Source organism: Mesocricetus auratus, unplaced genomic scaffold, assembly GCF_017639785.1.
Source record: "Mesocricetus auratus isolate SY011 unplaced genomic scaffold, BCM_Maur_2.0 Super-Scaffold_100004, whole genome shotgun sequence".
In the NCBI taxonomy this organism is placed as follows: Eukaryota; Metazoa; Chordata; class Mammalia; order Rodentia; family Cricetidae; genus Mesocricetus; species Mesocricetus auratus.
The window spans coordinates 1,265,218-1,291,100 of NW_024429189.1; the positions used below are offsets into that span (position 1 = coordinate 1,265,218).

At 49.4% G+C, this 25,883-nt stretch overlaps 1 long non-coding RNA gene across 1 annotated transcript; it reads left to right on the forward strand.

Moving 5' to 3' along the window:
• Positions 1–1,606: 1,606 nt before the first annotated feature.
• On the forward strand, positions 1,607–19,562 carry LOC110343795. The gene is made up of 6 exons (XR_005877080.1): positions 1,607–1,872; positions 2,930–3,346; positions 17,081–17,241; positions 18,785–18,828; positions 18,990–19,071; positions 19,162–19,562. It is a non-coding gene; the product is annotated as an uncharacterized LOC110343795 (long non-coding RNA).
• Positions 19,563–25,883: the final 6,321 nt, after the last annotated feature.

The following is a 25,883-nucleotide window of genomic DNA, read 5'->3' on the forward strand; positions in this document are numbered from 1 at the left end:
AAGAGTCTGCCAGCATCCAGGCTTTATTGAGCAGTTCCCCGGTCTGGGGGCCACACTGGTGAGACTTATCCTGACCTAGATCCACTCACGGGGTGCTGTGTTTTACTGCCCCTTGCCAGGCACTGGTGTGGCTGTTGACAGGTCTCTTGCTGGGGCCCTGTGTTCCCCAGAGCAAGCTCTGCAGGGAGGAAAGGAGCCACCTCAGGGGCGCACGCATGGGATTGCCTTAGGAGGCACAACTACTTTTAACAACAGCCTTAGGAGAGAGACAACTCTGTGCCTTTTTTCTCTCTTTGGGGGAAGAGTGTATCGTGTGTGTGTGTGTGTGTGTGTGTGGTAGATATGATCCAGAGCCTCAGGAGCCTGGAGGCCATGGCTTGCGGTCACCACTGTATGCATCTGCTTGCAGCCCCAAGGCCAGATGCGTAGTCACAAGGCAGCGGCCCCATGCATGAGTCTTATAGCCAGGGAGCCTGTGGTCTGTCCAGAGGCCCAAAGCCCTGGGAGCCCTCACCTGTCTGCTCATGTGTGCCAATGCTCCGTGAACTTTGACCCTGCATTCCACAGTGACAGGAGACAGCAAGCAATCTTGCCCAGACTGACCTGGGCACTTGTGGACCAGCTAACAAGCTCAGCTGTGTGGGACAGGGCTCCCAGGCTGCTGCAGGAGGCCAGTGATGGGGAAATGGAGTCTGCTTGCTCTCCAGGGATGGCCTGACCGCAGCCCCAGTGGCTGGGCTAGGAGACAGATGAGGGCATACGGCCATCACTCTTCACAGACACATCAGAGTTGCATTCCTGAGGGACTAGGAACCCTTGACACTTGTCTATGTTCCCCCAAACCTTTTCCCTTCCAAGGCAGAATTTGGCCTCCTGAAATTCTGTACACTAATAAAATTGTAACTAATTTACATAGGAGATGGGGAATGAGTGGCAGTAGTTGCCATGGAGACCAACTCCCAGGCCCTGCTGTCTCCGCCTCTCCCGAGCAGTTCAGACATCAAGAGATCCCCCTCTGTACTGTGCAGCTGGGGCCAGGACTTCTGCCTTACAGGCACGCTGCTCTACTCGGAACTGAGCTAGCCCTGGGGTGGGGGTGGGGGGCAGCACCAGGTCCCCCCATCATGCTCCCACCGTGGACCTTACTGTCCTCTCTCACACCGGGAGGCCCTTCCCCTCCAGCACAGGCACTGATGGTGACATGTGAGGACAGTTTCCAGGGGCAAGGCACAGCAGCAGCAGAGCCCAGAGCTACCCCCGAAGCTGGTCCTCCTGGATCTCAGGGCTCTGAGGCTGGAGGAGTGGACCAGGCCAGGGGGCAGCCAGAGAGCCCATCTCAAGAGCTGCCTCATTTCAACCCCAAGGCAGCCCCATACAGAAGGCAAGGCCAGTCCCCATTGTGCCCAGAGGAAAGTCCTCGCCTTTGTTAAGAGGAGTTGCTGGAGGCAGAGCCCAGCCTCCTGCCCCTGATGCTGAGCTGCCTCTAGAAAAGCAGAAAACCATCCCAGCAGGGCGGAAGTGAGTGAGCTGGTGTGGGGGTGGTGGGGGTGGGGTGTGTGGAGGATGGGGGCTGTGCTCCTAGAATTTTTTTTCCCTTTGACAAAGTCTCACCATCCAGCCTTGGCTTGGAGCTCACAGAGATCCACCTGCCCTCTGCTTCCAGAGTGCGGGGATTAGAGGTTGTGAGCCAACCGCCATGCCCCACTCCTCAGGTGGGTTAGAGAGATGACCGAGAGTTCCTCCCCAGAGATCCACCGAGAAAAGACTGTTCCGGGCAGAGAGAACAGACAGAGTCCCAGAGGTGAGATCCTTCCCCGAGGGTGGCAAGGACAGGAGAGCTTGGTCAGTTCCTGATCAGTACCTGAGGAGGAGGTAGGTACAGAGCTGAGGTCCGAACAGACCCCACCCAGGATTTGTGGGTTCTGAGGCCTAAGCCCCTTCTTCTGAGAAGGGGAATGTGGAATGCAGATTCCTGGGCCCCATGAGCCACTCTCCCTGGGTGGGTTCTGTTTTAACCATGCAGAGAAAGCTGCAGATTGCTCTGTGGGTGGTGGCCAGAGTCCAGGGCACTGACACATGGGTTTGTTAGCACGGATGGGCAGTGAGAAGGCCTGCAGGTGCAGGGAGGGCAGCAGAGGTTGTGCCAGCTGTCGGGGGGGGGGGGGGGAGGCTGAGCTGGGGGAAGGGAAGAGACGGGCCCTGTGCTGACAGACGAGAGGGGAGGGAGTCCCAGGAGGTTGGGGTCCAGGACATGGAGGGAGGCCTGAGCTTGAGGGAGGACTCCACAGGAACAGCCTTGCTCCCCTTTGCCTGGCAGGACAGCTGGGGTCCCATCGGGTTCCGCCGGCAGTCATCTCAAAACCAAGAAGGATATAAAATGCCTGCTCATGGGTGGGGCTAGTGGGTAAGTGTGAACAATAGGGGCGGGACAGGAAGTGGGGAGTATGTGAGCCTGGTAGAGCATACCCACAGTCTCAGCACTGGAATGAGGCAGGAGGATTGCCACAAGTTTTAGGCCATGTTGAGTTACATACTTTGACTCCAAAAAAAAAAATGTAGCTCTCAGCCCACAGAGCTGTTTGTGTGGTAGATAGAGATGTACTTCTGAGGGCATCTGGAAAGTTCTAGAAGGCCCATACAAGAACTTTTAGGATCATCTTGGACTCTGTTATGTAAGATAAAAGCTCAGACAGATATAGGCTGTGGGGGAATGGCCATGCCCAGAGTTAGAAGCTGCACAGGCCCTGTCTTAGGGTTTCTATTGCCGTGGAGAGACTCCACGGCCACGGCAACCCTTATAAATGAAGGCATTTAATTAGGGCTGGCTTGCAGTTCAGAGGTTTAGTCCATTATTGTCACAGTGAGAGGCATGGCAGCATTGCAGGGTGCTGGAGGAGGACCTGGATGACTTCTACGTCTTGATCCGCAGGAAACAGGAAGTGAACTATCCCAGGGGGCGTGACTTGAGCATAAATGACCCCCCCCAAGCCCGCCTCCACAATGACACACTTCCTCCAACAAGGACACACCTCCAGGAAGTGCCACTCCCTCTATACCAAGCATTCAAACCCGTGAGTCTACGGGGGCCATGCCTACTCAAACCACCACAGGCCCTATGTTGGGCCAAGCGAGGGCGGAAGAGGCCCTGAGGAGGGAGTCATGGCCCGGGCAATGTGGTGGAGAGGCTGAAGAGCTGGGCTGCGGGCTCTGCAGGAAGCTGGTCCTCATGCTAAGACAGAGCCGGCGAGGAGCGGCGCAGAGCCGGCGAGGAGCGGCGCAGAGCCGGCGAGGAGCGGTGCAGAGCCGGCCATCTGGCCTGGAGAAGTCTCACTGCTGGGAGAGCGTGGTGAGGCCCCCAAGAGCCAGCAAAGTGGAGGTGTCCCAGAGGCCTCGAATTCCCCAGAGCCCTGAGAGAGAAGGATACATTCCCCACACCCACTTCAGCCAAGGACACAACAGTAACAGCAGGGCCAGCAGCTCACGGGACATGACCGTCTCTCCTCTCTACCCTGGCAGCCATCCTGAGCTGGGATCCTGTCCCTTCCTTTACCATTCGTTTAAGCACATACTTTTTATTTGTTTTGCTTGTTTTTTCCATTTTCTTCTTTTTATTTTTCAAGACAGGCTTTCTCAGTGTAGCTCTGGCTGTCCTGGATACTCTCTCTATAGACCAACCTGGCCTTGAACTCACAGAGATCCACCTGCCTCTGCCTCCCGAGTGCTGGTGTTAAAGCACCAACACCGCCCAGCAATTTTTATTTCTAAGATTCTATTGTCTTATTGACAACTGGTCTGTGGGTGTGTGCCTCTGTGTGGGTGCTGCATTTAGGTGGAGGTCAGAGTCTAATGCTGGGTGTCTCCCTCACTCAGCCATGCCCTGAGGCCTTTTCCTCGGGGGCTGGAGATTAAACTCCAGGCCTCATGCTTAGGCAGCGAGCACTTTATAGACTAAGCCACCTACCCAGCCCCAACATTCTTTCTTCTTTCTTTCCTCCTCCTCCTCCTTTTGAGACAGGATCCCACTGTGTAGCCCTGGCTGTCCTGTAACTCACTGTGTAGTGCAGGAGAGCCTGCCTCGCCTCTCCAGTACTGGGATTAAATGTGTGCACCCCTATGTTCACCACAAGCCCTGACATTCTTGACCATTCTGAGCTAATGCCCTCCCCGGAGGCAAAAATAAAACTCCTTCCTCCAAGAACGCATTGATCTAGCTTAGGGTTAACCAGGTGAGAGGGTAGAACACGGTGTGACTCTCACACGCCCCTCGCCACAGACTCTGGGAAGCAGAGGGGGCAACCGCAGAAGATTCTGGACTCTCTTCTGTGTGACTAGCCGGGCTCCTCCATGAGGGCAAGCTGACTCACCCAGGACAGCCTGCTGCTTGTCTGCCTAAGTAGTCTACACCTCTGATTCACAGAGAGTCGGTTTACGTAAACCCTGAGGCTCAGGTGGAGGTGGCTGGCTTTTCAAAAAAAATGCAAATTTTCAAAGCTTAGGAGAAAGTTCAGCTACCTTATACCTTGTAGAAAGCAAGCCGCACGCGGAAGCTCTGGAGGGCTAGCCAGCCAGCCAGTGTAGCCAAGTACAAGTTCCAAGTGCAGTGAGAAACCCTGTCTCAAAAGATAAGGTCGGTCTGGAGAGTGGCGAGGAGCTCACGCGTGCCAATCTCCGGCCCCCACATGCACACACATGGACCTTTGTACGTCACCTTCTTCCCTCTGGGACAGCACTAGGTTCTGGGCTTCTGGAGTTTCTCCCAACCACCCAGGCAATCCACAGCTGTCCCCTCCGGTGCTCTCATGATTGTGACAAATGGGTGCCATCTCCCACGTGCCATGCAGCCCTTAAGAGTGGAGGCTGGCTGACTGACTTGCAGCCCCGACTCTCCATGTGCATCCTGGAGCCCCCGGGTTCCATTCTTAGAGCACATGGGTGGGACTTCAGCCGGCCGGCCGTCTCCAGGGAGTCGGGGGAGGGGCTGTGCATTAGCCCCGGCTAGCCAGTCCAGGCTTCTTACTAATGGGTGCAAATGCACTTAGTGCTGAGGCTGCAGCCGGTGCTTGGGGGGGTCTGCCGCTTAATGGCTTTCCTGCCAAAGAGGAAGAAGGATGCCTGGGTAGCCAGACACACAGCCCAGAGGAGATGGACAGACAAGGGCTTGCCTCGTCTGGGACACCTCCCTTCCTCAGACGGCCCCCTCCCAGCAGGGCCAGGGCTGGTCCCAGGCTGGAATGGTGACTGGGCACAGATTGCACTGGACTCTGGAGCAGTGGCCAGTCAGTAGTGCATGCCTCCTAAGTCCCATGGCTCACTTTGTTAGTCCTGAGTGTCACAGGATACTATAAGGCCCTAATCCTCCCTCCAGGCCATTCTTCTTGTTTCTGCCTCTGTTGTATGTCAAAACTTCCTTGGGAGATGCAACATACATTTCTACTGGCTCCAGAAAGGAAGTGTATGACAGGCCAAAGTACGGATACCACCAAGGTCCAACTTGCTGAACCAGTAAGCTTAACTGGAATTACAGGAGTATAGCTGAGGGGTTACTTACAGGGGCAGAGGTGACTCACAGACAGCAGCAACACCGAGGTCCACCCCAGCATGGGTTACAGCTCACAGAGCTGGGAACCTGGCAAACACTGCCTGGACAGTGTCCTTTCTGTGTGACTCGGTTGCTCTAAACCTCTTCCAGACGGCTGGTCTCAGAGTCTACTCTGCAGCTTGTCTTGTCTGAGGGTGACTCTCAGCAGCTTGGCTTGCTTACATCTTGGCAAGAAGGGACTCAGAGAACCTGGTTGATTTGAGGGACTTCCTGAAACCATTTTGAGTTTCCCTTCCGGCTTAAGCAGCTTGCCTGCAGGATGGAATGTTTCGATCTTGGAGGGAAGGGATACTCAATAGCTTCCTGCTGGAAGTCCTCTTGAACAGGATGTCCAAGCACCTTGAGACGCTGCCCTTGTCTTCCCCAGGGCTCCAAGGCCGCTCCTGCCTCCAGGGTGCTGCTGTCGGGAGAAGAGGGGTGTGGGGACCCAGTTGCTAACCTGGGTGGGCTCACCCAGCCAGCACTGTGAGGAGGGTAAAGGGGAAGGAACGGAAGGGAAGCCACGTCATTCGCTTCTGGACCAAACCATGTCTGGAGCCCACTCCTACTAGTGGATTGTTCTCTGACCGGCACCTGTACTTCCTTCCTGGGTTAGACTTTCTGCCTCTTGTAAGCGAGAGTTCAAACAGATACCAGATGTCATCCGACAGTGGGAAGTTGCTATTTTGTGTGACACACAATGAGGGAGCTCCCGTTGTCAGATGGACAGGTTTTGTATAGTTTGTTTCACAGTGGGCATGCTACAGAATCTAGAGCAGATGAGTTGGCTGTGAGTCTGTGAGTGGCAGCAACAGAGAAGGTCGGAGTGAAAAGGGGCCTCTCTCTCTCTTTTTTTTTTTGCATTTAAAGAATGTTTTGGCGGGCAGTGGTGACGCACACCTTTAATCCCAGCACTTGAGAGGCAGAGGTAAGTGAATCTTTGTGAGTTCAAGGCCAGCCTGGTCTACAAAGCAAGTTCCAGGACATCCAGGGCTATACAGAGAAACTCTGTCTTGAAAAACAAACAAACAAATGTCTTGGATGCTAGCAATGTGGCTCAGCCGGGTGAAAATACTTTCTGTCCAAGCCTAATGACCTGAGTTCAAACCCTTGAACCCCACAATGGAAGGACAGATACCAGAGGGCGGTCCTCTGACATCCATATGTGCACAGTGGCAGTTTTTGGCTATTATGAATAATACTGTTATGAATATTGTTGTGCAAGTGTCCTTGTGCTATGATTGAGGAGCTGTAACATGATTTAATAAAAAACCCAGAGACTGATATGGGGTTCAAGCTTCAAGCTGAAGATCAGAAAAACAAAGCAGCCGGCCACTAGTTCTTACTCTACCTCAGGCTGAAAAGGCTGTTCTGTCCTCAGGGTGGCTGGAGAATAAATATGTCCACCAAACCTCAGACTGCAGTCCCAGATTGCTGACTCTTAACTTTTTTTGTTTTTGTTTTTTTCGAGACAGGGTTTCTCTGTATTGTTTTTTGGAGGCTGTCCTGGAACTCACGCTGTAGACCAGGCTGGCCTCGAACTCACAGGGATCCACCTGCCTCTGCCTCCCGAGTGCTGGGATTAAAGGCGTGCACCACCAATGCCCGGCCTCACTTTACACATTTTTAGTAGGTTCTTTTCTGAATCTGGTAAACAAGGAAAATTATAACTAAACTATCTAGTCTTCAACTCCCTCAGATACCCAAGAAGGTATTAATAGTAACTGAGTGAACAGGAAGGACAAGGAAGCAACTTCCGAAAGATGTGAGAAATGACAGAAACAGCTGGCTGCTTGGACAGTCACCCAAGGTTCCTCTGCAACATTGGGGCATCCGCCTTTAGCCTATAGGGTAGCATCTCTGACAGACTTTTCTGGGAAGCGGGATATTCTGAAGGACTGTCCCACTTTGTCTTGGCAAGGTTTGCAGTCACACTCTTTGGTGTCCTGTTTGTCCAATTTGGACAGCATACCATCAGCATTTGAGGCAGGGGCACTTCCTTGCCCAGTGGCTACTTCAAAGAAAGTAAACTCCATGTGGAATTTCTTTGATGCCCATCATCTTCTCTGACATAGATTGGTGCTGCCAGGAGCAGACATGTCTCATTAGCATAAAAATCCATGTTATTAAAACATCTTAAGTGCCATTCTGTAGATCTTTGAAGTGTTTGAAGATCTGCCTTTCTAAAATATATCTCTGACCTTGAAAACGTACCTAATGTGACTACAAGTTCTATTCTATTAGGTGACTAATTATTAACCTACATATTCTTATTATCTTATATAGTTGGCAGTAATAACTTTCGAGGACTAGAAATTGACATTACATTGTTAAATGAACTGTATAGGTACAATACCTTGAACAAGATTAGAAGAATATGTACAGTATGTTTTAACAAAATTAATCTCAAATTTGTATCAATACATATTTGTATGCAATATACAAAAGTCCAGTTCAGTGTGAAATGTTTAAAACTAGTCATTGCCTTTTAAAAGTAGATTCAATAATCTACCTTTTTAATCTTATCATAACTATATCCTCCCTTTTTTCATTTCAGAGTAGATTCAATAATCTATTCTTTTATCCTATCAAATCTGTATCGCCCCCCTTTTTTACCAACTACAACTTGTAAACAATCCCCCTAAACAATGACAAATATCCATAACACAATGAAAGACCAAACACCACCCACACCACCTCTTTGGAATGTGGGTGTAATTTATTAAAGTTACTTCCTGCTGTATGGGAGGGAAGGATCTTGAGGGGATCCTGAAAAGAAAAATTTGGGTTAATTGTCAAGTTGTATCATTTTGTTCAGTCTCTGCATAATGGGAAAGTTCAGGGCTGGTTCATCTCAGCTGGCCACCGCAAAATTGTCCCCTGAGCAGTTTGTAGTCCAAAGCCAATCTTTAGTTGGAGTTGTTCAGCTTAATGGTGCTGTCATAGTCTTGGTGAAATTGTCATCTGTGGGGTTCCATCTTCTTTTTTTCCAGACAGGATTTCTATATGTTAACAGTCCTGGCTGTCCTGAAACTCACTTTGTAGACCAGGCTGGTCTTAAACTTACTGAGATCTGCCTACCTCTGCCTCCCAAGCGATGGGATTGCCTGACCTCCATGGCTTGTGGCTAGTTTTGCTTTCTGAACCCTCAGACAATCTTTAATAAATCATAAAAAATACATCATCACAAGTATCCTTCGGGCATATGCCCAATAGTTATCATTGGGTCTTGAGATAGATTGATTCCCAATTTTCTGAGAAACCACCATACTGAGCCTCTTTTTTAAAACGATGTATTTATTTATTATGCATATACAGGCCAAAGGAGCATGTGGGATCTCCTTATATATGATGGTTGTGAGCCACTATATGGTTGCTGGGAATTGAACTCAGGACCTCTGGAAGACTAGTCAGTGCTCTTAACTCTGAGCCATCTCTCCAGCCCCCCCATACTGATTTCCAGAATGGCTGTACAAGTTTGCACTCCCACCAGCAATGGATGAGTGTTCCCCTGACTCCACATCCTCTCCAGAAGCTGTCCACAGTATTTTTTTTATTTTTATTTTTTTGTCCACAGTATTTTTGATCTTAGCCATTCTGATAGATGTAAGATGGCATCTCAGAGTCTTTTAGATTTGCATTTCCCTGATGATTAAGGATGTTGAGCATTTCCTTAAATGTCTTTCAGCCACTTGAATTTCTTCTGTTGAGAATTCTGTTTAAAACTCCACCCCATTTTTTAATTGGATTATTTGGTAGTTTGATGTCTAGCTTCTTGAGTTCTTTATATATTTTGGAGATCAGCACGTTGTCAAATGTGAGGTTGGTGAAGATCTTTTCCCATTCTGTAGGCAGTGATTTGTCTTGTTGCCCATATCCTTTGCCTTACAGAAGTTTTCAGTTTCAGGAGGTCCCATTTATTAATTGTTGCTCTCAGAGTCTGTGTTACTAGTGTTCTATTTAGGAAGTGGTCTCCTTTGACAATGTGTTCAAGGCTACGTCCCACTTTCTCTTCTGTTAGGTTCAATGTAACTGGCTTTATGTTCAGGTCCTTGATCCACTTGGACTTGAGTTTTGTGCAAGGCAATAGATGTGGATCTATTTGCAGTCTTCTACATGTTGACATCCAGTTATGCTAGCACCATTTGTTAAAGATGTTTTCCTTTCTCCATAGTACCTTTTTGGCTTCTTTGTCAAAAATCAGGTGTTCATATGGGCATGAATTAATGTCAGGGTCTTCAGTTCAATTCCATTGATTCACCTGTTTGTTTTTATGCCAATACCAAGCTGTTTTTACGACGTCGGGGATGGCGATGCCTCTGGAGTTCCTTTATTGTACAGGATTGTTCTAGCTATTCTGGGTTTTTTGTTTTTCAATATGAAGTTGAATAATGTTCTTTCAAGGTCTTTGAAAAATTATGTTGAGATTTTTATGAGGATTGCATTGAATCTGTAGATTGCTGTTGGTAAGGTTGCCATTTTCATTACAATGATCCTACTTGTTCAAGAACATGGGATATATTTCCATTTTCTGATGTCTTCTTCAATTTCTTTCTTTAGAAACTTAAAGTTTTTGTCATACAGGTCTTTAACTTCTTTTGTAGAGATAACCCAAGATATTTTATATTTGTGACTACTGTAAAGGGTGATGTTTCTCTGAATTCTCTCTCAACCCATGTATCATTTGTGTATAGAAGGGCTACTGATTTTTTTTAGTTAATTTTGTCTCCCGTCACATTACTGAAGGTGTTTACCAGCTGTAGAGTTTTTGGGGTCACTTATGTAAACTATCATATCACCGGTGAACCTGATAGTTTGACTTCTTCCTTTCTGGTTTTTATCTCCTTTTGTTGTCTTATTACTCCAGCTAGAATTTACAGCACAATATTAATAGATATGGAGAGAATGGACAGCCTTGTCTTGTTCCTGATTTTAGTGGAATCTTTTTGAATTTCTCTCCATTTAATTTGATGTTGGCTGTTGGCTTGCTGTAAATTGCTTTTATTATGTTAAGATATGTTCCTTGTATCCCTGATCTCTCCAAGACCTTCCTCATGAAGGGGTGTTGGATTTTGTTGAAGGCTTTTTCAGTATCTAATGAGATAATCATATGGTTTTTTTTTCTTTCAGTTTGTTTATATAGTGGATACATTGACAGATTTCCATATGTTGAACCAACCCTATGTCTCTGGGATAAAGCCTACTTGGTCATGGTGGATGATTTTTTTTGATGTTATTGGAGTCAGTTTGCCAGTATTTTATTGAGCATTTTTGTATCAATGTTCATGAGGGAAACTGGTCTGTAGTTCTCTATCTTTGTTGCATCTTTGTGTGGCTTGAGTATCAGGGTAACTGTAGCCTCATAAAAGGAGTTTGGCAATGTTCCTTCTGATTCTATTGTGTGGAACAATTTGAAGAGTATTGGCATTAGCTCTTCTTTGAAGTTCTGGTAGAATTCTGTGCTGAAGCCATCTGGTCCTGGGCTTTTTTTTTGGTTGGGAGACTTTTAATGACTGCTTCTATTTCCTTAGGGGCTATAGGTCTATTTAAATAGTTTATTTGGTCTTGGTTTGATTTTTGGTATGTGTTACATATACGGAAAATTGTCCATTTCTTTTAAACATTCCAAATTTGTGGAATACAGGAATACTGATGATTCTCTAGATTTCCTCAGTGTCTGTTGTTATGTCCTCCTTTTCATTTCTGATTTTCTTAATTTGGATATTCTTTCTCTGCTTTTTAGTTTAGATAAGGGTTTGCCTGTCTTGTTGATTTTCTCAAAGAACCAGCTCTTTGTTTCATTGATTCTTTGTATTGTTCTCTTTGTTTCTATCGTATTTGTTTCAACTCTCAATTTGGTTATTTCCTGGTGTCTACTCCTCCTGGGTGAGTTTACTTCCTTTGTTCTAGAGATTTCAGGTGGGATTTCTCCAATTTCTTTATGTAGGCATTTAGTGCTATGACCTTTCCTCTTAGTACTGCTTTTATAGAGTCCCATAAGTTTGGGTATGTTGTGCCTTCATTTTCATTGAGTTCTAGGAATTCATTTATTTACTCCTTGACCCAGAGGTGATTCAGTTGGGTATTATTCAGTTTCTGTGACTTTGTTGGCTTCCCGGAATTTGCATTGTTGTTGAATTCTTACTTGAAGATCTAACGTGACGTGATCTGAATAAGATACAGAGGGTTATTATATTTTTTTTAATCTGTTGAAGTTTGCTTGGTTACCAAGTATGTAGTCAATTTTAGAGAAGGTTCCATGAGGTGCTGAGAAGAAGGTATATTCTTTTGTGTTTGATGGAATGTTCTATAGATGTCTGTTAAGTCCATTTGAGCCATAATATCTGTTAGTTCCTTTATTTCTCTGTCTAGTGGTGAGAGTGGAGTGTGAAGTCTCCCACTATTAGTGTGTTGGGCTTGATGTGTGATTTAAGTTTTAGTAATGTTTCTTTTACAAGTATGGATCCTCTTGTACTTAGAGCATAGATGTTCAGAATTGAAGTTTCCTCATAATGGTTTTTTCCTGTGATGGATATGAAATGACCTTCTTCATCTCTTTTATTTTGAAGTCTATTTTCTTAGATAATAGGACACCTCCAGATGCAGGTGGGCCCAAGGCTCAGGTGGTCGCTCCTCCAGGTGCAGGTGGACCCAAGGCTCAGGTGGTCGCTCCTCCAGATGCAGGTGGGCCCAAGGCTCAGGTGGTTTCTCCTCCAGGTGCAGGTGGACCCAAGGCTCAGGTGCTCACTCCTCCAGGTGCAGGTGAGTGTGTGGCTCCAGTGGTTGCTGATGTGGCAGGGTAACTCATACAGTGGATGGCAATGGATGCTGACTGGGACGCAGGTGCTCTTTCCCAGAGGGACTTCTTAATACAGTTTCTGGAAGCCATTGGTATTGATGCTTCTGGTTGCCACCGCATTACCTCTGACAATTCCAGGCTGGGGCTGGGGTCACTACTGTGCTCTCTCTCTCTCTCTCTCTGATGCTACTCAAAAAGGAAGGTTTTAACTTTAATATAGTAAAATTACACACAGCAAAACAGTTATCAAGTAAGAGTTATTGTTACAGTATCTAGACTGTTTGTATTTGATAAAATTAGGGAAAATATTTAATTATCTATCATATCTTGGAGTTAAAGTTTAATATTTAATTCATCTTTTATTGTAACTAAGGAAAATTATAACTATAATTATCTAGTTTTTAACTTCATTGAAGACCTGAGTAGGAAGTAATATTACTTGAGTAAACAGGAAGTGCAGGCAAACAACTTCTAAAAAAAGTGAGAAACGACAGAAACAGCTGGCTGCCTGGATAGTCACCCAGTGTTCTTCTGTAACGTTGAGGCAAGCACATCGTCCTACTTGCCTAGCATAAGGACAGGCTTTTCTGTGAAGCAGAGTTTTGAAGGACTGTCCTACCCTGTCTTGGCAAAGCTCAACAGTTGCCTTTCTTGTGTCCTGTTGGTCCAGTTTGACAGTAACGGTTAGCAATTGAGGCAAGGGCAGTTTCTTTGTCTACAAGGCTAGCTTTTGCCATAAAAAAAATAAACTCAATATGGAGTGTCTTTGGTGCCCATCATCCTCTTTAGAAGTAGATCTGGGCTGCCAGGAGCAGATGCATCTCATGTCAAGGAAAATGTAAGTTGTTAAAACATTTTAAATGGCATATTTTATAGGGCTTTGAAATGTTTTAAGAATACCTGTCTACCTGAAATATATCTTTGAATATCTAGAAAATCTAATTAACGTGACTGTAAGTTTGATTATTATAGATGACTAACTATACTTTATAATTTTGTATTTTTAATTATATATTTTAATTGAGCTTTAAAAGCACAATGTATACATATATAGTATAGCAAAATTACCCTTAAATTTATATCAACCAACTAAAATCTATACTGATGTAAAATATTTTGAGATTAACAGTTGTTTTTAGAATTAAAGTAGATTTAATAATATAACCTTTTCCCCAACAAATTTATATCATATCCCCTTTTCTTCTTTTAGAAAGAGATTGCCCATGACTAATAACAATCTGTAGCCAACTCCCCTTATATGAAAACAAACATTTCTAAGGAATATGCTGGGAATTTGGGCATAGTTCTCTAGACTATTCTCTGCTGATTGGTGGGCACTGGTAATCTTTGAGGGGCCCTGAGAAATTTAGAATTGTGATCAAGACTTGGCTGTAGTAGTCTGTGAGGCTGGATCATCTCAGTCAGCAGCCTTGAAGCTGTTTTGGATGTTGGATCATCTGGGCTCTTTTTACTGGTGTCTGGTTCCCTTGTTTTGAAAAAACATAAACTTTTGAAAGGGACATACATATCTGTATTAATAAAGTATAGACTGTGTGTTGTACATAGGCTAGACAAAGATGATTTCTTTGTTATGTGTTTGAGGGGGTAAAATATACAGGAGCCTGGGTGACACAGAAACAGCTGTATCACCTTAACATCCCCCAAGCCAGGATGCCAGCTCATGAGACTGTGTCCTGGGCATGGGGGACCTCCATGAAGCATGACTGTGGGGACTTCGGGGGCTGATGCTCTCCTTCAGTGAGGGGCTCTGGGTAAGGCTGAGGAGCTCATGCCACCCCTCTGGCCAGGAGAGAGAGCGTGTCTGTCTCTCATCCTCTGAGGTCTTTGGTCACGCGGCTTCAGGTGTCTGTTGTTGGAGGCTCAAGGCTGAGGCTTGCGACAAGCTATCTGCCAGGCCCATGCTCTCCACCCAAGGTCTTTGCTGCTTAGAGTGACAGCTGTCTGCTGTCCTCCAGAGCCCCAGGGTGTGGGCCAAGCAGCGTTCTCCCTCCATCACAGAGAACATTCAGGCACAGAGAGGTGAAGCAACTCGCACACAGCCACACAGCTAGGAAGAATTCTCAGACTCTGAACCCAGTTTGCCTGTCTCCACACCTGGTCCCTTCACGTTTGTTTTTGTTTTTAGAGACAGGGTTCCTCTGTGTAGCCTGGGCTGTCCTGGAACTCGCTCTGTAGAACAGGCTGGCCTTGAACTCAGAGATCCGACTGCATCTGCCTCCTGAGTACTGGGATCAAAGCCGTACTCTGGGCCACCCAGCATGACCTGGTCCCTTTCTGTTTGCATCTGCTGGTCTCTACAGTGGGGGTCAGGACAGAGAACTGTCCTGAATGAAGGTCACAGCCACATGGCCTTATGGAGAGTTGGGACACGAATTGGGACCCTGCTCTGCCCTAAGTGTCAAGTATGTGTTTTGCACTCTCACTGCCTTGAACCCTCAAGCATCCTATTATGAACCCACTTTATAGTCAAGGAAATAGAAGCTCAGAGATGCTAGGCAATTTACCCAAAGTCACACAGTGAGAAACAGAGGTCCCTAGAACCAGAACCTGTGCAAAGGCCCTGAGGCAGGACAGGCACAGGGCACAGTACAGTGTCTGGGCGTGTAAAGATTGGCCACGTCAGAGCTGGGGCATCTGCAGCTATGACTTCCTGTTCCTCCAGCAAGGCTTTGTCGGCCCTGGGCTCGGGTTCCTACTGAGGATGGAGGGAGTGGGGTGCACAAAGGTCCAAGCCGTTAACAGCTTAGAGCAAATCAAGTCGTTTTAAAGACCTAGAGAGGGAGAGGAGTGGGCGAGTACTGGGAGCCTGGGAAAAGCTTGCTGCCTGCTTCTGCGGATGGTAAGGGACTCGTGTGTGTGCGTGTGTGCGTGCATGCGTGCGTGCGTGTGTGTGTGCATGCGTGTGTGTGTGTGCATGCGCGTGTCCAGCTGCCTGTGCAGTCTTGGGGAGCCTCAGAGCACCAGAGGAAACAGGAAGTGAAAATGCCTATAGTGAGGGAAACAGGCAGTCACAGACAAGGAGGGGGAGGGGCAGGAAGACAGGGAGGAGAGCTGAGGAGGACCGTGACAAGAAGAGAGGGGGAGAAGGGAGGGGAGGAAGTGGAGAGGGAGAGGAGAAGGAAGGGCCCACACAGACCCCTGAGCCCCGTGTCCCTGATTGGAGGCTTCGGACAAGGTCCCGGCCACTTCTGCCTTCCAAGCAAGCAGCTGCCCACTGTAAGGGCCTCAGCCCAGGCCACGCATCAGCTGTAAAGCCAGGCCAGGTCCCAGAATCCTACACACAAAGCAGAGAGCTTTGTCCTCCCACCTACCCTGTGTCAAGACTCTGCAGGGCCTGTGACACAGGTGACCGTGGCTAAAGCCAGTCTCTTAAGAGCAGGAACTCCCTGGAGCCGGGCAAGTTCCCATCTTGCTCCCCCCGTTCTTTTGGCTTCCTTTTAAGGATCTGCTTCGCAAGACTGTAGCCCAGGTTTTCTGACTCAGGACTGGGGGGCCAACCCCGACAGCACCCATCACTCCACATCCAGAGAATCAGCATGGGGGCAGCAGGCACAGACCCCAGAGGCTCTGCCTCCCAGCACAGGAGAGAACCCAATACCCTAATCAAAGTTAAAGGGATTGGCGCCTACGCTCAGACCTCCTTTTACCCCAAAGATCACCAGGCTGGGAAGTAGCAGAACCATACGCCAGGGACACCCAGATAGCTGGAGCTTGGGTGAAGATCAAGAGCTTTGACCACATGGAACCAGATGGAGGCTTGTGGCCCGGCCTTCCCTTCCTTCCACATGCCTCCCTCCCGCCCTTCCCCAGGCTCTTGTGTGGGCTTCCCAACGTGACAGCATCACTCACACTGAAGGTGACAGTGAGAGGCTGGGCATAGTTGAGATGGGGGGGGGGCTCTGAACTGAAGGTCAAGCAGGGGTCAGCCACAAGATGACTTAGGGACAGAAAGTGCAGATGCCAAGGACACAGCGCAAGGACACGCCTCGTGCTGAAGACAGGAAACGTGGAAAGTCTGTGTTTGGAGGCGGCGTGGAGAAGACTGGTTTTGAGTCCAAGTGTATTATTGTCAGTTGCCATGCTGTGAAGGGGCCACAGTGAGCTGAAGCAGCCTTGAAGGAGCTGTGAGCCCAGCAGATGCTCCCTGTGCCCTGTACTCCCCCATGAGGCTCCCAGAGCCCAGAGGCCAGCAGCAGGAATTCGGTTTCCCACCTTCTGTGGGTGAAGTGTCTGCCGTGCAAACGTGAGGGCCTGAGTTTGCCTCCCCGGAAAAGAACCAGATGGGGAAGTACTTCTGCAATAGCAGTTCAGGGAGGCAGACGAGTAGATCCCCAGAGGCTCAGTGAGAGATCCTGACCAAAAAGAAAGGTGGAGGCCAGGCAAGATGGCTCAAAGGATAAATGCTCCAGCCCCCAACCCCGCTGAGCTCAAGTCCATCCTCAGGGCCCACACGGTGGGAGAGCGGAGCCTGTTTCTGCAAACTGACCTCTGACCTCCGCATGTCCATGCAGCACAGGCACACCCACCCACGCAAAGTGAATAAACATGTCATTAAGCAATCGAGGCAGAGGCAGAATTGGAAACACCCTGGATGTTGACCTCTGACCACCACAGGCGCAAACACGGACATACACATGTTTACTCCCACGCACATGCCCACAAGATTTTCCCCTTCTCCCAAGGCTCCATCCCAGCAACAGTAACCCGGGTCCTACGGAAGAACGCCACGGACTCGCTCACCGTGTGCTGGGGCCATCCCCTGTCACAGCAACCCTGAAAGCTCTGAGCTCTTGTCCCCATTCTCCAGGCCAGGAGACCCCGCGAGTGTTGGGAAAGCACCAGGGTGAGTTAGGAGGCTGAGGGTGGGCCTGCGGGCTGGGGGCAGGGCAGCAGAGGGATGGGCTAGAGGTCAAGTCAAGCCTTCATGCCAGACTGGAGAGCAAGGTGTGTGCTCAGGTAAGTACACGTGGCGAACTCACAGTGTGTACACAGATAACATGGACACACGTGGACACGTGTATGGACCTGCCACACGCCTGGCATACGTTTCCACATGCTTGTGCACCCCAGTGACCATACGTATGGTCACTCAGTCTCTCACAACAGGCCGTCTGGGCGTCTTTCCTCAGCAGTGACCAGGGATCATTCATTTCACAAACACATTTGGGGCCTCTTGGGTGACAGACCATGAAGTGGGCACCACACACCCAGCAGACAGCCCTCGGCTCTCCTGGCTCCCGCAGAGCTCCTGATCTGGGGTGCAGAGTGAACCCACTCTGTGGGGACTGGTTTGTTGTCCTGGAGGACTGTGGGAAGCATGGGGGGGCACGTGCAGTTGTGTAGGGAAGGCTAAAGCAGAGAGCTCACTGTCCTCTCTTGACCCCAGGCCACATAGCTGCCTGCTCTGTTTCCCCCGCACTGGCAGAGCCTAGGGGACCCAGTGAAGGAGTCCAACACACACCACACACACACATACACCACACACACCATATCATACAAACACACACCACATATACCACAGACCACATCACACACACAACACATAACACACATGCAACACACCACACATACACACACATCATACACACACCACACACATGCAACACAACACACACACACACACACATCATATACACATACCACATCATACACCACACCATACCACACACACATACACACATATACACATCACATATATACCCCACATACACATACCACACCACACCGCACACCGCATCATATATGTCACACACACACATATGCACACTACATATATACCCCACATACACACACCAAACCACACACCCCACACTATATATGTCATACACACCACACACACCATACACACTGCACACACCACACATACATCATGACACACACATATACACCACACACATACACACACAAACACACCCCTTCCACACACATCACACACAAACACACCCCACACACCACACACACACACACACACACACACACACACACCACACACACACACCCTCAGTTTCCCCAGTTGAGCTCTGCGACGTAAGCGGTGCTGCTGTGTGGAGGCAGGGGCCAGCCTTGTGCTTCAGGCAAAGACCAGCCCCCGTTTAGAGCTATACTCAGCACCTGGCAGCCACACCCCTTCACGCAGTCCACCTGTACCTAATGCAGCCCCACAGGCCACCTTCCGCCAAGACCACGTGAGGGGCGCATGGCACCTCCAGGCTGCCCTCGACACCCCACACCACCGCCACTCAAACATCCACCTGCCCACCTCTCGAGACACAGCTCGCCCAGCTTCTGCCGCTGCCCAGGCAGGCCAGGGACAAGCCGGCAACACCCACCACCCCCAGCGGAGGCACTCTGAGCACTGAGCAGCAATGCTCTCTCCTTTCCCTCAGGCACTCCTCTGAAGAGCGGGAAATCGATGGATGCCGAAGAGCGGGTGCGGAGAACAGACCTGAGCGGGGTGGGGGGGTGGGGAGGGGAAGGGGGTGGATGGGAGGCCGGTGCCGTGCACACACTAGCTCTGCTTTGCACCGGTCCAGTGGTGGGCAGGGCCTGGCTGGGCACAGGCTGTTTTCGTCTTTTCCTATTTTTGTGCAGGTTACAAAAGCCACAAGTGCAGAAGGAGGAATGCAAACCTCCCGGCCCGCATCCCTCAGTGACCTTCCTGTTAGCACATACGGTAAATCCTTGCAGCCCCTTCTCTCTGCATAACCACACACGCTTTATTTTTACAAAAATAGGACATGCTCAATTTCTGGTTTTCGTCTAGGGCTGTGTGGCCACATCCTCTGTGTCTGACCTGTCACCCCCACGGAGACGCCCGGCGGCTGCACAGTGACCGGCCGGTCCTGTTGGATGGAGAAGGCACAGCTTGCACAGCCCTCTCTACCTCTCAGCTACGGGACCTCCGCGGGCGGCCTGTGCTGAGATCTCTCAGGCTTCTCTCTGTGCACTGCGTCCCCATGGCTGCCTCTCTCTGTTTGTGGCCAGGATTCCAAGAGAAGGGTCCATCCACGGAGCAAGGGCACACCACAGACCCTCGGTCAACCCTGTCCATCACTGTGTTTTGTTTCTATTGCTATAGTAGTAGCTCTGTAATAGTCTTCTCTGAGTAAACTGCCTGCTCAGCTTCCCTTAAAGAAGGCTGTAGCAAGCGCTGGTGCCAAGAAATCTTTCCCAAATCCTCAGAAAGTTCTAGAAGAATGCACATGTGAAGGCCTTGACTGCCAAATTCTCCTGTAGAAATGTTCTCATGACACTTGTCCTGTGTCACCCATGGATGTCCACAGTGGGGTTCCTCAGGACAAGGGGATTTGTTTTCACAGTGCTGAGGGCAGAGCCCCAAGGCCAAACTGCCACCAGGGTTCCTCTAGTCCTTCCTTGATTTTTCAGAACCTCTCAGCGGTTGGTGACTCCTGACCTGTGGCCATTTTTATCTCGGCCTCAGTGGTCATATGGTGTCCTCTCTGTCTGTATGTCTTCTGCCTGTGCGTCTCTTATAAGGACAGTTGGTGTTGTCCTTTAATACCTTTAATAGCAGCACTCGAGAGGTGGAGGTGGGCAGAGCTCTGGTCTACATAGCAAGTTTCAGGACAGCTACATAGAGAGGCCCTGTCTCAAAACAACCCCAACCAAAACAAACAAACAATGAAAGGGCAGTTGGCATCAAATTTACGGTCCAGGTGTACAGTCACAGATGCCTCTATCTTAAGATGCTAACAGAACATGGTGACCCATGGTGACACAGGCCCTTCATTCCACACTTGGGTGGCTGATGCAGGAGGAGGACCATCCTGAATAAATTAGTGAGACTCTGTTTCAAAACTAAAAATTAGAAAAACACGGACCGGAAGACCCAAATGTGTCCATAATCCCAGAAGATATAGACAGGAGGATGGAGGCTGTTCGGGGCTTGCCTGGATTATTAAGACCCAGTTTAGCTGGGTGGTGGTGGCGCACGCCTTTAATCCCAGCACTTGGGAGGCAGAGGCAGGTGGATCTCTGTGAGTTCGAGCCAGCCTGGTCTACAGAGTGAGTTTCAGAACAGCCTCTAAAACAATACAGAGAAACCTTGTCTTGAAAAACAAACCAAAACAAAAGACCCAGTTTAAACACACACACACACACACACACACACACACACACACACACACACACACTAGCAAAGGGTAGGCCCTGGGGTTCACATCCCTCAACTTCTTATCGTCACACTGGCATACTTTCCCAAGCAAGGTCACACAGGGACTGAGCATCTGGACTCACAGAATCTCTGACCACACACAGGATCAAGGCCATAGGACCCTGTAGGGTCTCCATTCCCTGATCATGGAGGTGACTTCTGATTTTTACATTTGTGGGCATGCTATAGAGTCTTCAAAAATGCCAAGCTGTGGTGGCGCATGTCTTTAATCCCAACACTCAGGAAGCAGAGGTAGGTGGATCTCTGTGAGACCAGCTTGGTCTACAGAGTAAGTTTCAGGACAGCCACCAAAGCTACAGAGAAACCCTATCTTGAAAAAAAAATGTATCTCAGTCTCTCTCCCTCTCCCCCCTTCTCTCCTCTGTGTGTGTGTGTGTGTGTGTGTGTGTGTGTGTGTGCGTGCGCGCGCACAGTGTATGTGCTTTGATGCATATATGAAGGTCAAAGAACAATTTACAGGAGTCAGTTATCTCCCTCCACTATGTGAGTTCTGGAGATTAAACCCAAGTCATGAGACTTGGTGACAGGTACCTTTACTGGCTGAGCCATCTTCCTGGCCCAGAGTCTCCTTTTAGGCCCAGGGTCTTGGATTGTAGTCAGTGAAAGGGAAGTGACCTGCATAGGCCTATTGGTCATTCCTGTTTCTTATCTAGCGAATTATAGATTTATTTTTTCTCCCATTTGCCTAAGAAGTGTTAATTCCATTCAGGGCATTTGCAAGCACTGCGTAGACTGAGGATACTGAGCCTGAATTGTCAGCACCATGCACACTGCAGATACTGAGCCTGCATCGCCAGCACTGCGTAGACAACTGCAGACACTGAGCCTGCATCAGTTCTTGCAAATATGATTTTAACCAGGATCTTGCTTCACCTTAGTTCTCCAGTGTGTAGCTTTTGGCATTTTGAAGTCAAGACTTCAGGTTGGTCGCAGTTTCCTGAATAATTAAAAAGGCTATTCCTGTCTCATCAGTGCCTGGTACTCTTATAATTCTTTTATATTTACGTTTCTTGTCTGCAATATTCTAGTTGCAGGTATGCTGAGGCTAACAACCTGCTCCCCCACACCCCATTATTGAACCGTTGTCTGGATACCATTTGATAAACAGCCTTGTTTCCCTTCTGGTTTAGCCGATGCCTTTGTAGCAATATCTGAGCTGACGCTGGGCTCAAGAAGCCCAACCATTCCCGAGGAGGAATCCGGGCAGGATCGAGCAGCAATAGCCATGGCTATCCATTTCAGAGACAAGAGAAAAGGCAGAAGAGGCCCAGAAACTGACCCAGACCAGACAACAAGGCCCTTCTGTGGCTCAGGGACTGGTGACCCAGTGATAATGATGAGAGCCACGCCCACAAGGGCCCAGGCCACAGCACCAAGAAGGGGACTCCTGAATGTGATCGCTTCTTAAAATTGTCAGCCAGGGCTGAGGAGATGGTTCAGTGAATAGAGCACTAGCTACCCAAATGTGAGGGCCTAAGTTCAAAACCCTGGAACCCACGTAGAGCCAGGGGAGACAGTATGCACTCTTAATCCCGAGAACTGGGGACAGGAGGGTCCCCAGAAGCCTGCAGGACAGCCAGCCTGCTTAGGCAGCAACAAGCAACAAAAGCACCCCCCCCACACACACACAAGGAGGTAGAAGGCCAGGGGACACCCAGCGCTGACCTCTGACCTCCACACGTACCGGCCTCTCCCCTGCATCACACACACATACATATCACAGATACAAAATAAATGCTTTTCAAGGCTGGACTTTGCTATGTAGCCCAGGCTAACCTTGAACTCGGATCCCCCTGCTTCTACTTCCAGAGTGCTTGGATGCCAGCAGTACCCCACCACGCCTGCCTTGCTTTTAATTGTTTAAACAAACCATAAGAGCATAAAAAAAAAAAAAAACACACCAAGAGCTAAGAAGAGGCAGGTGGGAAGAAAAACAAACACCTTCTAAAAAGGAAAATGTCGTCGCCGGGATTGAATTTTCAACCAGTGGCTGAGGTGGCAGATACGACACAGCTGAAGAAACTGCCAATGACCTGGAAAGCAGAGCCCAGGAAATGATCCAGGCCACAGCCTACAGAGCTGGCGACACCGGAAGTGTGTGACACCGGAAGTGTGAAAAGTGAACCAGAGAGGAGCAGCCCCAACATCTGTTTGGAAGAAAGTCCGGAAAGAGGAAGAGAATGCAGAATTGGTAACAACAGCAACAAAAAGCTCCCTGTCGGATTTTTATGTTTTTTTCAAGACAGGGTCTCACTATGGGAACATACTATGTAGACCAGGCTGGCCTTAAACTCACTGAGATCCACCTACCTTTGCCTCCCCAGGAATGTCTTTAATCTATGTCTCGCTGGCTTCTCAGGTTTTTGAAGTGCACTGGGACTGTGATTCCTTGGTAGAACGCTTGCGGCCCTAGGTTCGGTCCCTAGAGTCAAAATAGGAAACTGTAGCTCCTTCCAAAGGACGAACAACAGTGAGTCCAGACCTGGATTCCTCTACCAAACATGCAACCCCAGAGGAAAGTGCACGCGCCTAGCACCTCGCCGTGACGTCATCAAGGAAGGCAGCATTCTGTTCTCGCGTAGAAAAGCTTGTGCGCACGCACATGCGCAGGTGCCCACAGAGACCGGAAGCATGTGGCAGATCTCGTGGGGCTGGAGTCATGGGGCGCTGCCCGTCCTGGGTGCTGGGAACCGAAGTCCAGTCCCCTTCAAGAGCAAGCCTCCTATCACTCAGCCCTTCTTCTCCGACCGGAAACGGTGTGTGTGTGTGTGTGTGTGTGTGTGTGTGTGTGTGTGTGTGTGTGTGTGTGTGTGTGTTCAGGAGTCCGTGGCTGCACAGATGCACGTGGAGGCCAGAAGTTGCCCCAGATGGAATTCCTCAGGGTCCAGCTATTAGCTGTGATCCTGGTCTCCCTGGGCCCTCAGACTTGTTGACTAGGCTTGGCTGGCCTGCCAGGATCTACCTGACTCTGCCTCCCCAGCACCGGGATTACAAGGAGTCACCATGTCAGGCTATTTACAGAAGTGCTGGGCTTGAACTCCGGTCCCCAGGTTTGCTAGCATCTCCCCAGCCCTGAGTTTAGATATGGCCCCTAGACAGTCCCCCTCTGCCCTGGCCACACCCTTCAGTGGTGGTCTTCTGCACCCCGGAACTAACATTGGTCTTGATGCTTGTGTGACCAGTCCCGTGTAGCAGATGCTGACCTTCAGAGGTCAGGTAGTATCTGCTTGTTGTTAAGATTTTAGTGTATCCAGGAGCTGGGTGCAGGCTGAGGGTCAGGGTAGGGGGGCGTTGCCCACCAGGTACCCAGGGCCACGCGGCAGATGTAGAAGTCATCATAACGCCTGCCAGAGCTATTCGTATATGGCTCTCTGGTAGAGGGCCTACTTAGCATGCACAAAATCCTAGGTTCCATCCTCAGCAGCTCTCTCTCTCTCTCCCTCTCACTCTCTCTCTCCCTCTCCCTCTCTCCCTCTCTCTCCCTCTCTCTCTCTCTCTCTCCCTCTCTCCCTCTCTCTCCCCCTCTCTCTCCCTCTCTCTCTCCCTCTCTCTCTCTCTCTCCCCTCTCTCTCCCTCTCTCTCTCCCTCTCTCTCTGTCTCTCCCTCCCTCCACACACACACACAGACACACACATGCACACACTCACACATGCGCGCGCGCACACACACACAGACACACACATTCACACGCGCACACAGACACACAGACACACACATGCGGGCACACACACAGACACACGCACACACACAGACAAACACTCACGCACATGCACGCACACACAGACACACACGCACACGCACATACTCACGCACGCACACACACACACACATTCCCCTGTTCCCAAATGACTGCAGAACTCTTGGTACCTCACAGTGTGACTTTACCCAGATTCAGGGCCTTGAAAGAACTAATTAAGATAAAATAAATTAACCTTAATATGGCAGGGCTGCTGTCTTCGTAAGGAGAGATTAGGACAGAGATGGAGGCCAGTAAAATGACTCAGCCAGTAAAGGCACTTGCCACCAAACCTGATGACCCGAGTTCAGTCCCACATGATGGAAGGAGAGAACCAGCTCTCACAACTTATCCTCTATCCTACACACAGACACACACACACACACACACACACACACACACACACACACACACATGTGATAAAAAAGGGGAAGAACAGAGATGGGCACCATGGGGGATGCTGGGGGAGGCGACGTCGATACACCAAGGAGAGAGGGCTGAGGAGCCCGCCCCGCCAGCACCTCATCTTAGATTTGTGTCCTCTGGAACTGAGAAGACGCATTTCTGTTTTGTAAGCCAGCCAGCCTGTGGTTCTTCGTTACTGCAGTTCTAGCCAACCCCAGGTGAGGGTAACCATGGCAACCAGCCCAGGCAACAGCAGCAGCAGCAGAATGCCCTTGAAGCGCAGCTAGCAAACCGAGGACAGTGGACAACCAGGCAAAAGGCTGCACACTACCAGGAACAGGGCCAAGGTGTGGCCCAGCACCTTGGAGGGCAGAAACTTCCGTTAGCCAGCCGCTCACAGCCCAGAGAGAACACAAACCCATCAGCCGCGGGAAAGACTGGAGAGCAATGCTGTAATGGCAGCATCCAGGCGATTAAAGCAAACATTAATCAGTCCGAACCCTCTTTCAGCTAAATTGCCTTTCCAAGAGTGAGAGCGAGGCTGGGAAGAGACGGCTCAGTCGGCAAAGTGTCTGCTGCACAAGCTTGAAGAACTGAGTTCAGATCCCCAGCACCCACATAAAAAACCAGCCGGCCTTGTAAACCTGCAGGAGGATCCCTGAGGCTTTCTGGGAGCCAGTGGAGCCAATCAGTGAGCTCCAGGTTCAGGGAGAGTCCCTGTCTCAAAAAGATCAAGGTGAAGGTGCTAGGGAAATGTCTCAGGGAGTAAGAGCCTCACACGTGCAAACATAAGGACCTGAGTTCAAACCCCCAGCACTCACATAAAAAGGTAGGCATGGTGTGCATCCCTGTAAACTCAGCATTGGGTAGCAAAGAAAGGCGGACTCCAGGAGTTCAGTGTCCAGTCCAGAGAGGCAAACAAGTAAGTTTCCGGTTCAGTAAGAGAGACTGTCTTAAGGCAGTAAGACAGAGAGGGGCAGAAGGCATCCAGTGTTGACCTCCGGCTGTCACACTCTAGAGTGCTCAAGTGTGTGCACATGCACACACGCACGCACACACTCCAAAGAGTGGAGGCAAATCAACATTCAAATAGACTGGAGAACTGCACTGCTCACACACCTTGGCAGACAGAATGGGTGAAAGATGACAA